We start from the raw sequence: 13,015 nt of genomic DNA on the forward strand, positions 1-13,015 counted from the left end.
GAAAAATACATCTAATCATTCCATAAAACTAAGTAATTAAAACAAAATTTAATAGAAATGAGGGGAAACTAATTAAAATCTGGTGTTTTTCAGAGGAAGGTGTTTCTATGTAATTAAGGTGTTTCTATGTAAGGTGTTTCTATGTAATCTGGTGTTTCTATGTAATTAAAACAGAATTTAATAGAAATGAGGGGAAACTAATTAAAATCTGGTGTTTTTCATAAACTTTATTGTCCCTCATTTTTAAAAATCACAGGAGTTTTATAAAATTACATACTGGATGAAAGAACTACACTATATAGACAATTTACATTTTAAAAATCATTTGTAGGTTTGTCAGTGGGTTCTGATGTTCAACTCAATCTTCTTCTTCTTCAAAAGACTATCGACAAACGTTCAATTCAGTATTCTCCGTCAGGCTAAGCTCATAAATTTGGAATATCAAAAGGGCCAAGAACAGCGTGGGAATCATGCTTGAATGAAGTTTTAAAACACGACTTGCTGTTTTTGATCGAAACCTTTAGTATCAAAACACTGGACATAAAAAATTTTATCTGTTTAACTACAATAAAAAACATAGTGTTCGAGGCAGACCATAAAAAGGTATATCAATAGCAATAGTAAGCACCGAAATACTAACTATGAAGTTTCATCAAAAAAAAACTATATGGCCGTAGCGATTGAAGAACTTAACCTCACATTTATCGCAGCCTATTGTGAACTGAATACGAATAAAAAATTCATTAATCTGGAAATAACCAAAGTTATGCAATATTGCTATGGCAGTTTACATATAATACTCGGAGTTGACATCAACTGTAGACTCGATACCGCTAATCACGCTGGATTCTGATGAGTAACTGAGACAGGCACTGCATAAACGAAACTGACATATGCACGAATCTCAAAACAGTAAAAACGTCATCCTCTTAATCTTTGTAATCAACAGAGTTCTGAGTCACGTCAGACCAATAGATATAAACGACATTTTCTCAAAAACATACAAACAGGTAGTATGCAGTGTAGACCTTAAGGGCAAACGCAGCAAGTAGACAAAGCAAGCACGCAGAATAAACCTTGGTAAACTGTCAAAAGCGATGAAAGTAGCGCAAAAACCAACAACATCGTTCAAAAAAAATCGTACTCACATTTTGTCAAGGCAATCTATAAATCAGCATCCTTTTCTGCTAATAGAAAATCAACAAGAAGTTTTAAGGAAAATGTACCTGCTGCAGAAACAACTGAAAGCTCAATACATACACAGGTTTCATGAAGGATCACGTTTTTTTTAAAAGAAACAAACCTTCAGAAAAGAATGTAATATATAGAGAAAAATACATCTAATCAGTCCATAAAACTATGTAATTAAAACAGAATTTAATAGAAATGAGGGGAAACTAATTAAAATCTGGTGTTTTTCAGAGGAAGGAAACTACAGTAAAGGCTTGGGAGCCTTCAAAATAATCCAAGCCCACGTTTCAGGCAACCATGATTATTCTTTCCTTACTTAGGACTGTTACTGAAGCCTGGTACCCATTTCACAATAATGGCAACCACCAGAAAACTCTCAAAGTTCTAAAACGGCGAAACTGGAGGACCACATGGCATAACAAACGAATGCATCAAAGAAGTCTTCGTAATTAAAAACTATTTTTTTCAATTATGAAATCCCCGTTTTACAGGGAGTTTACTTGTTTACATCTGGATATTATTGTACATAAAACCATTATGCAAACTGAAGGGTCAAAAAAGAACCATGTTCCTAAAAAGAAAATAATTTGGTGTCTTGTTTCTACAAACTGATGACAGGAATAATTTATCAACTTTTACCAATGTGGTTAAAAATTGCTGAACACTACCGCCAACCCAATATGGTTTTTTACCTTGCCGCTGGACAATGCATGCAGCCTCCCGTCTTAAGGAAACAATCAAAATAAACGTGAAACTGTGGAAAGTTCTACGCATGCTTAATTGATTACAAAAGGCAAGGCATTTCAATTTATTGATTCAAATCTGTTGATATCAAAGTTTTTTAAAATGGGACGACTCTAGTACTCTGTAGCAGCAGTCTTTCACATTTAAAACATAATTTAAACAATTTTGAATTATACTTTCCAAGAAACTTCTAGAATGACAACTTCCCAAAATCAAAAGCCATCAACTCCACTTTTGCAAATTCAAAAAATTGAAGAGGAGACCAACTATCAAAAGACGACTAACGTTTTCTACCTTGTAAAGCATTCATCTACACTTACACCTTTTTCTTTTGTTAGCTAGAGTCAAATGTTTCAGATTTTTTGTATATCACAAGGACACTATTTAAACTGTTTTGTTATTAAAGCACATCATGCCGTTGCAAATTTTAACCAAAAACGCAACCCGCAGAAGATCAAGCTCAATTCTGCACATGGTCTGCTCTATTCAGTTAATTGTTTTTGTGGCAACCTATGCCCTCTACAATTACAAAAACGATCATTTTGAAATAGATGTACAGAAATACTACCGAAAAAAAATAAGGAATGTATTGGAAAATTTTTGCGTAGTGAGCGAAAACAATTTGACGGAAAATGTTCTGAAAAAATTGATGTTCCTTGACCAGCATGGACTTAAAGATTGCCAAGCAAGCACTGAAGAGTCCTCGCAAGGCTCTTTGGAATCTGTCTGAACAATTATTATACCTTGTTAATCTAAAACTCAATTTTTGCGCAAAATCAGTTTCAGTTCTCCAAATAGTTTGTTCAATTCAATTGTTTTTCCGGCGGCAGCCTATGTCTCCAACCTCTAAACCAACAATTTATTTGAAATAGGGTTAAGAAACACCGCTGCAAAATTAACAGAATTTTCTGGAGAAAAGGGATAAAATGAAGTTGGATGAATTGTAAAGTGCAAAGTTTCTAAAAGAAACTGAGCGTCTTAAATGTCTATGCATGCATCCAGACCTCACAACATCTGAAAGAGAGCCCCGAAGAAAACTGATAGCCGAACATACGAACAAAAGGAGGCAACATCCATGCAAAAAAATCAAAATAAAGGGTAATCAGATAGTTCAAACGAGATCACCATGACTAAGTGTCTGTGATCTGGGACCTGATGTTCTTTTAGTTCTTCATAAAGATAACGACAAACGTTGAATTCATTATTCTTCTGCATCAGGCAAAGGTGTCCTTAAACCTCGAAGCAGCAAAAACAACTTTGGAATCAAATTTGATGGAAGCTCTAATTCACGATTTTCTCATTCTGACGGAAATCTTCAGTACCAAAACACTGAATATACAGAATTTTAACTGTTATAATGCCTTAGCAAAATATAGCGGTCCAGGAAGACCACAAAGTTGTATATCAATAGCAATCAGTAAGCACATAAAAATCGCCTTTAAATGTATATCACGGAACGATAACCACATAGCCGTAGCGATAGAAGAACTTAACCTCATAGTTATCGCCGCCTATTTTGAACCGAAAACGGATTTGGAATTCATTTATCAGGAAAAAACCGCAGTTATGCAGAATTGCCATGGCTTTAGGCATAAAGTACTCGAAAGTGACTTCAAATGTAGACTCGGTGCAACGACTTGCCGTGATTCTCTATTTGAGTTGCTGAAAAACTGGGACATGCACTGTATCAACAAAAATAACACACCAACGTACAAATCTCAAAACGGTGAAGGCGTAATCGACTTAATCTTCGTAAACAGCAGAGTTTTTATCCAAGTCACACAAATAGAAATGAGACACGTTCCTAACGAAAAACATGAAGGTGATATGCAGTGTTGTCTTAAAGGCAAACTTGGAACAGCAGCACGTAGACGAATGCAAGTACGCGAACAACATCGATGAGCTGTCAAAAACGATGAAAGAAGCGTAGAAACCTACAACATCGAGTAAAATCAACAAGTCGTACTCAAATTTTGCCAGGGTCATATATGAATCAGCAGCCGCCTCTGCTAAAACAACTTTAACAAAATGGTGTTATAAAGAATCGTAATTGCTGCAGAAACAAATATCTTGGAATCATCTGAAAATCTCATCACCAAGACACAACTTAAACCATTTAATTTAAAAAACACCATCAATTCTTTGCAAAAATTAATCAAAACTTGAACTTGCGAAAACCAGCTTTATTTTTTCACATCGTCTCTTCAATTCATTTAACTTTCCGGCGGCAATCTATGGCCTCAACTTTTGCACCCACCGTCTATTCGAAATAGAGATAAAGTGACACAATCGCAAAATCGAAGAAATTTTTCGGAAAACGTGTGCGTCTGCAGACTTTGCGCAGAAATTTTTTTATCAGACAATCATATAATTATTGTGCTTCTTTTTAAAAACTGTGACTAGTTCAAAAAATCTGCAACTCACAAATTGAATAAAATAACTACACTGGAAATAATTAACATTGTAAAAACCATTCTTGAACTTGTCAGTGGGAGCTGACAATCAGTTCAGTATTCCTCTCTTATTCATATCTTATGTGGAAAATGTTGGCACAACTGTTTTTGCTGCAAGAAAGGCTGTTAGAAATGGGAGGAAAACTTTGGCGTCTGCAGATTTTGTGAACGAAATGTTTTATCAAACGATCATAAACTTTATTGTCCCTCATTTTTAAAAATCACGGGAGTTTTATAAAATTACATACTGGATGAAACAACTACACTATATAGACAATTTACATTTTAAAAATCATTTGTTGGTTTGTCAGTGGGTTCTGATGTTCAGTTCAATCTTCTTCTTCTTCAAAAGACTATCGACAAACGTTCAATTCAGTATTCTCCGTCAGGCTAAGCTCATAAATTTGGAATATCAAAAGGGCCAAGAACCGCGTGGGAATCATGCTTGAATGAAGTTTTAAAGCACGACTTGCTGTTTTTGATCGAAACCTTTAGTATCAAAACACTGGACATAATTAATTTTATCTGTTTAACTACAATAAAAAACATAGTGTTCGAGGCAGACCATAAAAAGGTATATCAATAGCAATAGTAAGCACCGAAATACTAACTATGAAGTTTCATAAAAAAAACTATATGGCCGTAGCGATTGAAATTGAAGAACTTAACCTCACATTTATCGCAGCCTATTGTGAAACGAATACGAATAAAAAATTCATTAATCGGGAAATAACTAAAGTTATGCAATATTGCTATGGCAGTTTACATATAATACTCGGAGTTGACATCAATTGTAGACTCGATACCGCAAATCACGCTGATTTTCTATGTGATTTTCTGATGAATAACTGAGACAGGCACTGCAAAAACGAAACTGACGTATGCACGAATCTCAAAACAGGAAAAACGTAATATTTTTAATCTTTGTAATCAACAGAGTTATGAGTCACGTCAGACCATTAGATATAAACGACATTTTCTAAAAGACATACAAACAGGTAGTATGCAGTGTTGACTTTAAGAGCAAACACAGCAAGTAGACAAAGCAAGCACGCAGAATAAACCTTGGTAAACAGTCAAAAGCGATGAAAGAAGCGCAAAAACCAACAACATCGTTAAAAAAAAATCGTACTCACATTTTTTCAAGGCAATCTATAAATCAGCATCCGTTTCTGCTAATAAAAAATCAACAAGAAGTTTTATGGAAAATGTACCTGCTGCAGAAACAACTGAAAGCTCAATACATACAGGTTTCATGAAGGATCACGTTTTTTTAAAAGAAACAAACCTTCAGAAAAGAATGTAATGTAGAGAGAAAAAAACATCTAATCAGTCCATAAAACTATGTAATTAAAACAGAATTTAATAGAAATGAGGGGAATCTAAATAAAATCTGGTGTTTTTCAGAGGAAGGAAACTACAATAAAGGCTTGGGAGCCTCCAAATAATCCAAGCCCACGTTTCAGGCAACCATGATCAATCTTTCCTTAACTATGACTATTACTGAAGCCATTTCACAATAATGGCAACCACCAAAGAACTCTCAAAATTCTAAAACGGCGAATTTGGAGGACCACATGGCATAACAAACGATTGCATCAAAGATTTCTTCGTAATTAAAAACTATTTTTTTCAATTATTAAATCCCCGTTTTACAGGGAGTTTACTTGTTTACATCTGGATATTATTGTACATACAACCATTATGCCAACTAAAGGGTCAAAAAAGAACCATGTCCCTAAAAAGAAAATAATTTGGTGTCTTGTTTCTACAAACTGATCACAGGAATAATTTATCAGCTTTTACCAATGTGGTTAAAAATTGCTGAACACTACCGCCAACCCAATATGGTTTTCTACCTGGCCTCTCGACAATGCATGCAGCCTCCCGTCTTAAGGCAGCCTCCCGTTCTACGCATGCTTAATTGATTACAAAAGGCAAGGCATTTCAATTTATTGATTCAAATCTGTTGATATCAAAGTTTGTTAAAATGGGACGACTATAGTACTCGAATTATACTTTCCGAGAAACCTCTAGAATGATAACTTCAAAATCAAAAGCCATCAACTCCACTTTTGCAAATTCGAAAAAATTGAAGAGGAGGCCAACTATCAAAAGACGACTAAAGTTTTCTATCTTGTAAAGCATTCATGTACACTAACACCTTTTTCTTTTGTTAGCCAGAGTCAAACGTTTGAGATTTTTTGTATATCACAAAGACACTATTTAAACTGTTTTGTTATTAAAGCACATCATGCCGTTGCAAAGTTTAACCAAAAACGCAACCTGCAGAAGGTCAAGCTTAATTCTGCACATGGTCTGCTCTATTCAGTTGTTTTTATTGTTTTTTTTGCGGCAACCTATGCCCTCTACAATTACAAAAGCGATCAATTTGAAATAGATATACAGAAATACTACCGAAAAAAAATAAGGAATGTATTGGAAAATTTTGTGCGTAGTGAGCGAAAACAATTTGACAGAAAATGTTCTGAAAAAATTGATGTTCCTTGACCAGCATGGACTTAAAGATTGCCAAGCAAGCACTGAAGAGTTCTCGCAAGGCTCTTTGGAAACTGTCTGAACAATTATTATACCTTGTTAATCTAAAACTCAATTTTTGCGCAAAACCAGTTTCAGTTCTCCAAATAGTTTGTTCAATTCAATTATTTTTCCGGCGGCAGCCTATGTCTCCAACCTCTAAACCAACAATTTATTTGAAATAGGGTTAAGAAACACCACTGCAAAATTGACAGAATTTTCTGGAAAAGCTGGCGCGGACTCATTAAAAGCTCTTTTATAGAAGGTTTTCCCAAAAATTGATTTTCTTTGACCAACATGGGCTGAGAGACTGTCTCACTTATCACAGAAGCCATGTATTTTGGAAACTGTCTGCGGCACTGTTTCTGTGACATGGAAGGTTTTCACAAGTGGTAGGAAACTTGTGCGATTGCAGAGACTTTTTGAATGAACTTTTTATCACAAGATCATATTTTATTTTTTGCCTCATTTATAGAACTGTAACTTTTCAAAACTTTTTAGAACTCATAAATTGAATAAAACAACTTTCTAAATATTTGACATTACAAAAAATCAATTATAGTTTTGTCAGTGAGAAATTTCTTGGACAAATTATTTTTTTAAAAAAAACATAAACAGCTGGTCTACAGGGTTGAGCTTGCAGATAGACTCGGAAAAGCAGTGTGTCGTACATCATAAATTAATTTAGTGCAAGAAACTTATCATACGATGTACTTATTTTAATTAGTGTACCTATTCATGAGGGGCATGTGCATAAATCATTATTATTTCACATGCTTGTCTGTTGCTACCATTTTCCCACAACGGGAAAATAATGTTCACAATTTATTATGACTTCTGGAATAACAGTTGCGTTATTCTTCATTCTCTTAGGTTTGCTTCTCGCGTACAGTTGCCCAATTTAATTTATTCTTCATTAACTGTCTTTACACATTGAGTAAAGTAAACATTTAGTCCTTACGCGATTCGCTAAGCGAATCCATTTGGAAATTGTGTAAAGCGCACTCGCCGCGCAAGTAGGACATAGAACACAAACACAACTCGCGACTCAAGATCAAGTACGCAATTTCACTCGCGTACGACATGGCGCAGTCAGCAGCTCAAAAACGAACTCCACTTGGCATTGAGCCATTTTGGGATAAACCTAGTGTAAACCCGCCGCTGAAATGGGAAAAGTGGCAGATGCAGGCCAAGTTAGCGCTTCTTGCGAAGGAAAATATCACAATAGACACTTTGTTGGAACCAAAACCTGAAACAGTACAACTACCACTTGAACCGATCTATGAGGTTAGGGTAACGGGATCATCGGCACAATCGGAGCGGGAAAGATTGGCGAGGAACGCTCAATCAAAAATGAACTGGGAAAACCGGTGCCAGAGACAATTGGAGATAGGAATAATGTGCGGAGACAAGCCATGGGCACAAGCCGATCGAAAGACTGTGTCATTGCTATATCTCAGTTTGGGCACTGAAGGACGTCGAATTGTCTGTAGTCAAAATCCACATCTCAAGATGGACAGTCTCTCAACAGCAGAACTTTGGACACTCAGGGAAACAGCATTTATTCGTCAGCGCAACATTACATTCGAAAGATATGTACTTCTCACCACGAAACAGACAAGAGGAGAGTCTATCGAACATTTCTTCGGAAAATTGAAAGAACTTTCTGAAAATTGTGAGCTCGGAAGTCAAGAAGACACCCTCATTAGAGACTTATTTATTGCAAATATGTTAGATCCAGAAATTCAACGGGAATTGTTGCGAGAAACCTTAGAACCAGCCCAAGCATTACGTTTGGCCATAAACATGGAACTAGGTCAAAGAAACCAACTACAAATTACAAACTCGCAATCTGCTCCGCAAGTTAATGCAATAATTCCTCAACGATCGTTTCGACCACCGAATCAGCGACCAACTACATCCAGCTTTCCTCGATCACCAAACCAACTATGCAGGAACTGTGGTCTAACTTGGTCAGCTAATCATAGAGTCAAATGCATTGCGAGAGGCAAGACTTGCAACAATTGTGGCCTTCAAAACCATTTTTCGCGAGTGTGCAGAAAACCAAAATCATCATCAAACAAATCTAATCGCTCTAATGTTAACTCTGTTGAAGAAACTACAATTGATCAAACGGTAAATGCTATACAAAATATGAATTATAACCCGCAATGCGAATCGGATTAAGACAGCTCAGATGACAATATGGTCGCCAGCATCGCAAGTACCGCAATTCAGATCGAACCAAAGAACACTATTCTACAAATTGGTAACACCCATGTTGGACTCCTCATTGATTCCGGCAGTGTGTGCAGTATTTTGCCCGAGTCTCTTGCTTCGGAAATTGTGGAAAATTCTCCTCTTGCTTGTTGGTTGATGATAGCGCCTCCCCAGGAACTCAAAACATTTTCCAACGAACCCATAAACGTGATAGGTATGATACAGGCACCAATTGCGAGCAATGGATGGCGACTTGAAGAAGCTGAATTTGTAGTAGTTCGTGATGGACTAAAACCACTAGTGGGAAGAGATCTATTTGACGCTCTTGGAATTTCAGTAACTCAAACCCCAAAATAGGAAGGTAGTATGGTCAACACTATCACATCTCAATGTCCATTCAAAACACGTATCGCACAATTCCCTCAACTTATTACACGTATTGGTCGCTCAAAAATACACATTGTCAAATCTAAATTTCATCGTCATTTCCAGCCAAAACATCAAAAGGGAGAAGAGTACCCATCAATTTGCAAGAACGAGTAAAAACTGAAATTAAAAAACTTCTTGCAGAGGGACATATAGAAAAATTGAACAACTGTTCTGACCAATATTTTATTTCACCTATTGTAATCACAGTCAAACGAGATCAAACCATAAAATTAGCACTAGATTCTAAAACTCTTAAAAAAGCAATACATAGGAACAAATATCAAATGCCAAATATTGAAACACTTATGGATTTGATATCACAAATAATAACAAATCACAAAACAGAACCCGCGGAGCAAATATATTTCTCTACTATTGATCTTAAATACGCTTACAGCCAACTAAATTTACACCCTGAAACTGCTAATCATTGTAATTTTAATATTATCAGTGGTGACATGACAGGCACATATCGATTCAAAACAGGATTCTACGGTCTTACAGACATGCCTGCCGAGTTTCAGAAGGCAATGGATTACACCCTGATTCGACTTAAAAATACATTCTGTTTCTTAGATGACATTTGTTAGTAAAGGTTCACAAGATGATCACTTTCAACTTGTACTGGATTGTCTTAAAAAATTAGATGCAGACAACCTTCGTATTAACCTTCCGAAATGCCACTTTGCAAAACAACAAATTTCATGGTTAGGATATAATATAACTCAATCTGGGATCTCGCCACTCGAATCCAAAACATCATCTATTATGTCATTACAACCTCCTAATACACTTAAAAAATTACGCTCATTTCTCGGCTCAGTCCACTATATTAGTAAATTTATTCCCAATTTAGCTCAACTCTGCCATCCTTTAAGACCTCTACTTCGTAACTCCACTAAATATATTTGAACTGACACTCACACATTACATTTTAATGCAATTAAAACTCGCATAGCAAATCATACAGAAAACATGCATTATAACCCCCAATTTGAAACGCGAATCAAATGTGATGCTTCACGCTCCAGTTTGGGAGCAGCACTAGAACAACTAACAGTTGATGGTTGGAAACCGATATCTTTTGCATCCCAATTTTTAAACAGTAGTGAAGAACGTTATAGTATTAACGAATTAGAACTTCTTGGGGTAGTGTGGTCCATAGAATATTTTGAAAATTATTTGTATGGCAAAGATTTCACTGTAATCACTGACCACCGCGCATTATTTTCCATTTTAAAAGAACATCGATCAAATAAAAGTTACAATAGTAGGTTAGCACGGTGGGTTAACCGTCTCTTGCCTTATCAATTCTCAATAGAGCATTTACCTGGCGCAAAATTGGGCCTAGTTGATTACATATCTCGTAATCCATATCAACCAGCAAAAAGTGTTTCCAAATATGACGAAGAATTTCTAGTTGCAACATTATCGAGCATACATACTGATGCCCAATTACTTCAACAAAAACACAATCTCACAGCTAATTTACTTCATAAATTATATATTGATATTGATGGAGAACATAAAAATTCCACCACCATTACAGCACAAGTTTTAACCATAGATTATGAAGCCCAAAATCCTCAAACTGAAATTTCTGATTATAGTTCAAAATACTATTCAAAACAACCTTCTACTCCAGACATAAAACCCGCTCAGCGTGTACGCTTAACAAACGTTAATTCAAATTTCGCCCCGCGGAACAATAGTCCAAAATTCTATTCCAAACAAACTTCCAATTTAGACATAAATCCCGCTCAGCATGTTCGCTTATTAAATAATAGTTCGAATCTCGCGTCGCGAAAAAAACAACTCTAATATCATCCCTTTTAAATTTAATCATCTGTATAGCACACACGCTCCAGAAGTACATTTAACTCATAAAAATAAATCATTCGCGGATCAAATGCGTAACTTATTTATCCATTCCACTAATCGTATTAATTGTACTCGTGTACATGATCAGCGAGTACATTCCAGTCAAAACGATTTCGTACTCGCTAACACATATTCTTCTCCAAAAGTTAACGCTTCTAATTTAATTAATACCACCTCTAATCTCGCACCGCGAGTACGCAAGTCCTTTAACAAATTAACACCCGCCTGGCATAATCCTTTACTAGTTACTCAAAAGACTAAAATGCATTCCTTAGATGATTCTTTTGCAACGCAAGTTACTAAATACCCAAATCATTCTAAATATGCGTCACATAGTCTACCATTTACAACTACTCCTGTACAAATTGAGTCTCAAAGACTAGTAAATACAAGAAAAGCGTCACTCGCTCACCAAAATGCATCCAAATTTACTCCTTTAAGTCATTCTCATTTGTCAATCAAAAATCAGCCTCAAATTCCTACCTTTTTTAGTAAGCCACACTCAAATACTTTAAATAACTCACGTGCTCAATTAGTAAACAAAAATCAAGTGCTTTTTGCCCAAACTCAACCTGAAATTCAGTTGCCTTCCTCCTTGTCAATTAATTTAATTGAAAAAACAAAAATCTCATCAACAATGAGTCAACAAGCATCTTCTCTGAAGGGAAAAACACTCTCCTCTCGATCTACCAGAGCTTCGCCTCGCGTGTCATTCACTGACAATGCAACAACGAGTACGCCACGCAGATCCTCCTCGCATTCAAACTTAAGTACCTCACTAACGGATAGCCCCCAAGTAATGTCGTTTGAACGAGTGGTGGGAAAAGTCTTTAGCAAAGGCCTCATTGCATCACTGACAAGTAAGGATGCAGCTTTAAAAGAAGTGCGAGACTGCATAATTCGGGGGGATGTAGAAAGACTGAAAGGCCTCAACCCATACCTTCATAGTTATTGGCGGGACCTTCACGTGTGGCAATTCCCAATGCACTCAAAGAGGCCCTCATTGACGATCTACATGCAAGTCATCCGTGTAGCTGGGGCATGATATGTATGGCTCAGCACTGCTGGTGGCCATACATGAATCGCGATTTGCTTGTCAAAGCAATAGAGTGCAAATCTTGCACTGCTATCGGTAAAAATTTAAAATCTGTTATTCCCGCAAAACAATTTAAAGCACATACACCATGTATAGTTCCAAACCAAGAAATACAAATAGATTTTGCAGGGCCCATTAATAACGAAAAAGAACATGAAATATACATTTTAACATGCATTGATAGATTTTCAAAATACCCTTCTGCGGAATTAGTTGATAATGCAAATGCCTCGAATGTCATAAAATTCTTAGATAATTATATACAAATTCATGGAGTTCCTCGTTCCTTAAGAATAGATCAAGCCCGTTGTCTTATAGGTAACCAAATAAAAATTTTTTGTACAAAAAACAATATCACACTCATACCAGCTCCGGCAAATGATCATCGTGCAATAGGTTTAGTTGAACGACTAATTGGTACAATTAAACAACGCTTGGCATGTATTAAAGACGCACACAAAGA

General features: G+C 36.1%; 1 protein-coding gene across 2 annotated transcripts in view; it reads left to right on the forward strand.

Annotated features, from left to right (window-relative positions):
* The window catches only part of LOC142339968 (uncharacterized), a 293,075-nt gene that overhangs the window by 128,281 nt on the left and 151,779 nt on the right, over window positions 1-13,015 (forward strand). The window contains exon 1 of one of the 2 annotated variants that reach the window (XM_075390341.1): window positions 11,354-11,357. The exons of the other annotated variant lie outside the window; for it this stretch is intronic. The gene's annotated coding sequence lies outside the window, so the exon portion shown is untranslated. Of the gene's footprint in view, window positions 1-11,353; window positions 11,358-13,015 lie in introns of those variants that run through there. 2 annotated transcript variants of the gene reach the window in all.

The sequence above is a fragment of the Convolutriloba macropyga genome, chromosome 5 (genome assembly GCF_964194025.1).
Source record: "Convolutriloba macropyga chromosome 5, txConMacr16.3, whole genome shotgun sequence".
In the NCBI taxonomy this organism is placed as follows: domain Eukaryota; kingdom Metazoa; phylum Xenacoelomorpha; order Acoela; family Convolutidae; genus Convolutriloba; species Convolutriloba macropyga.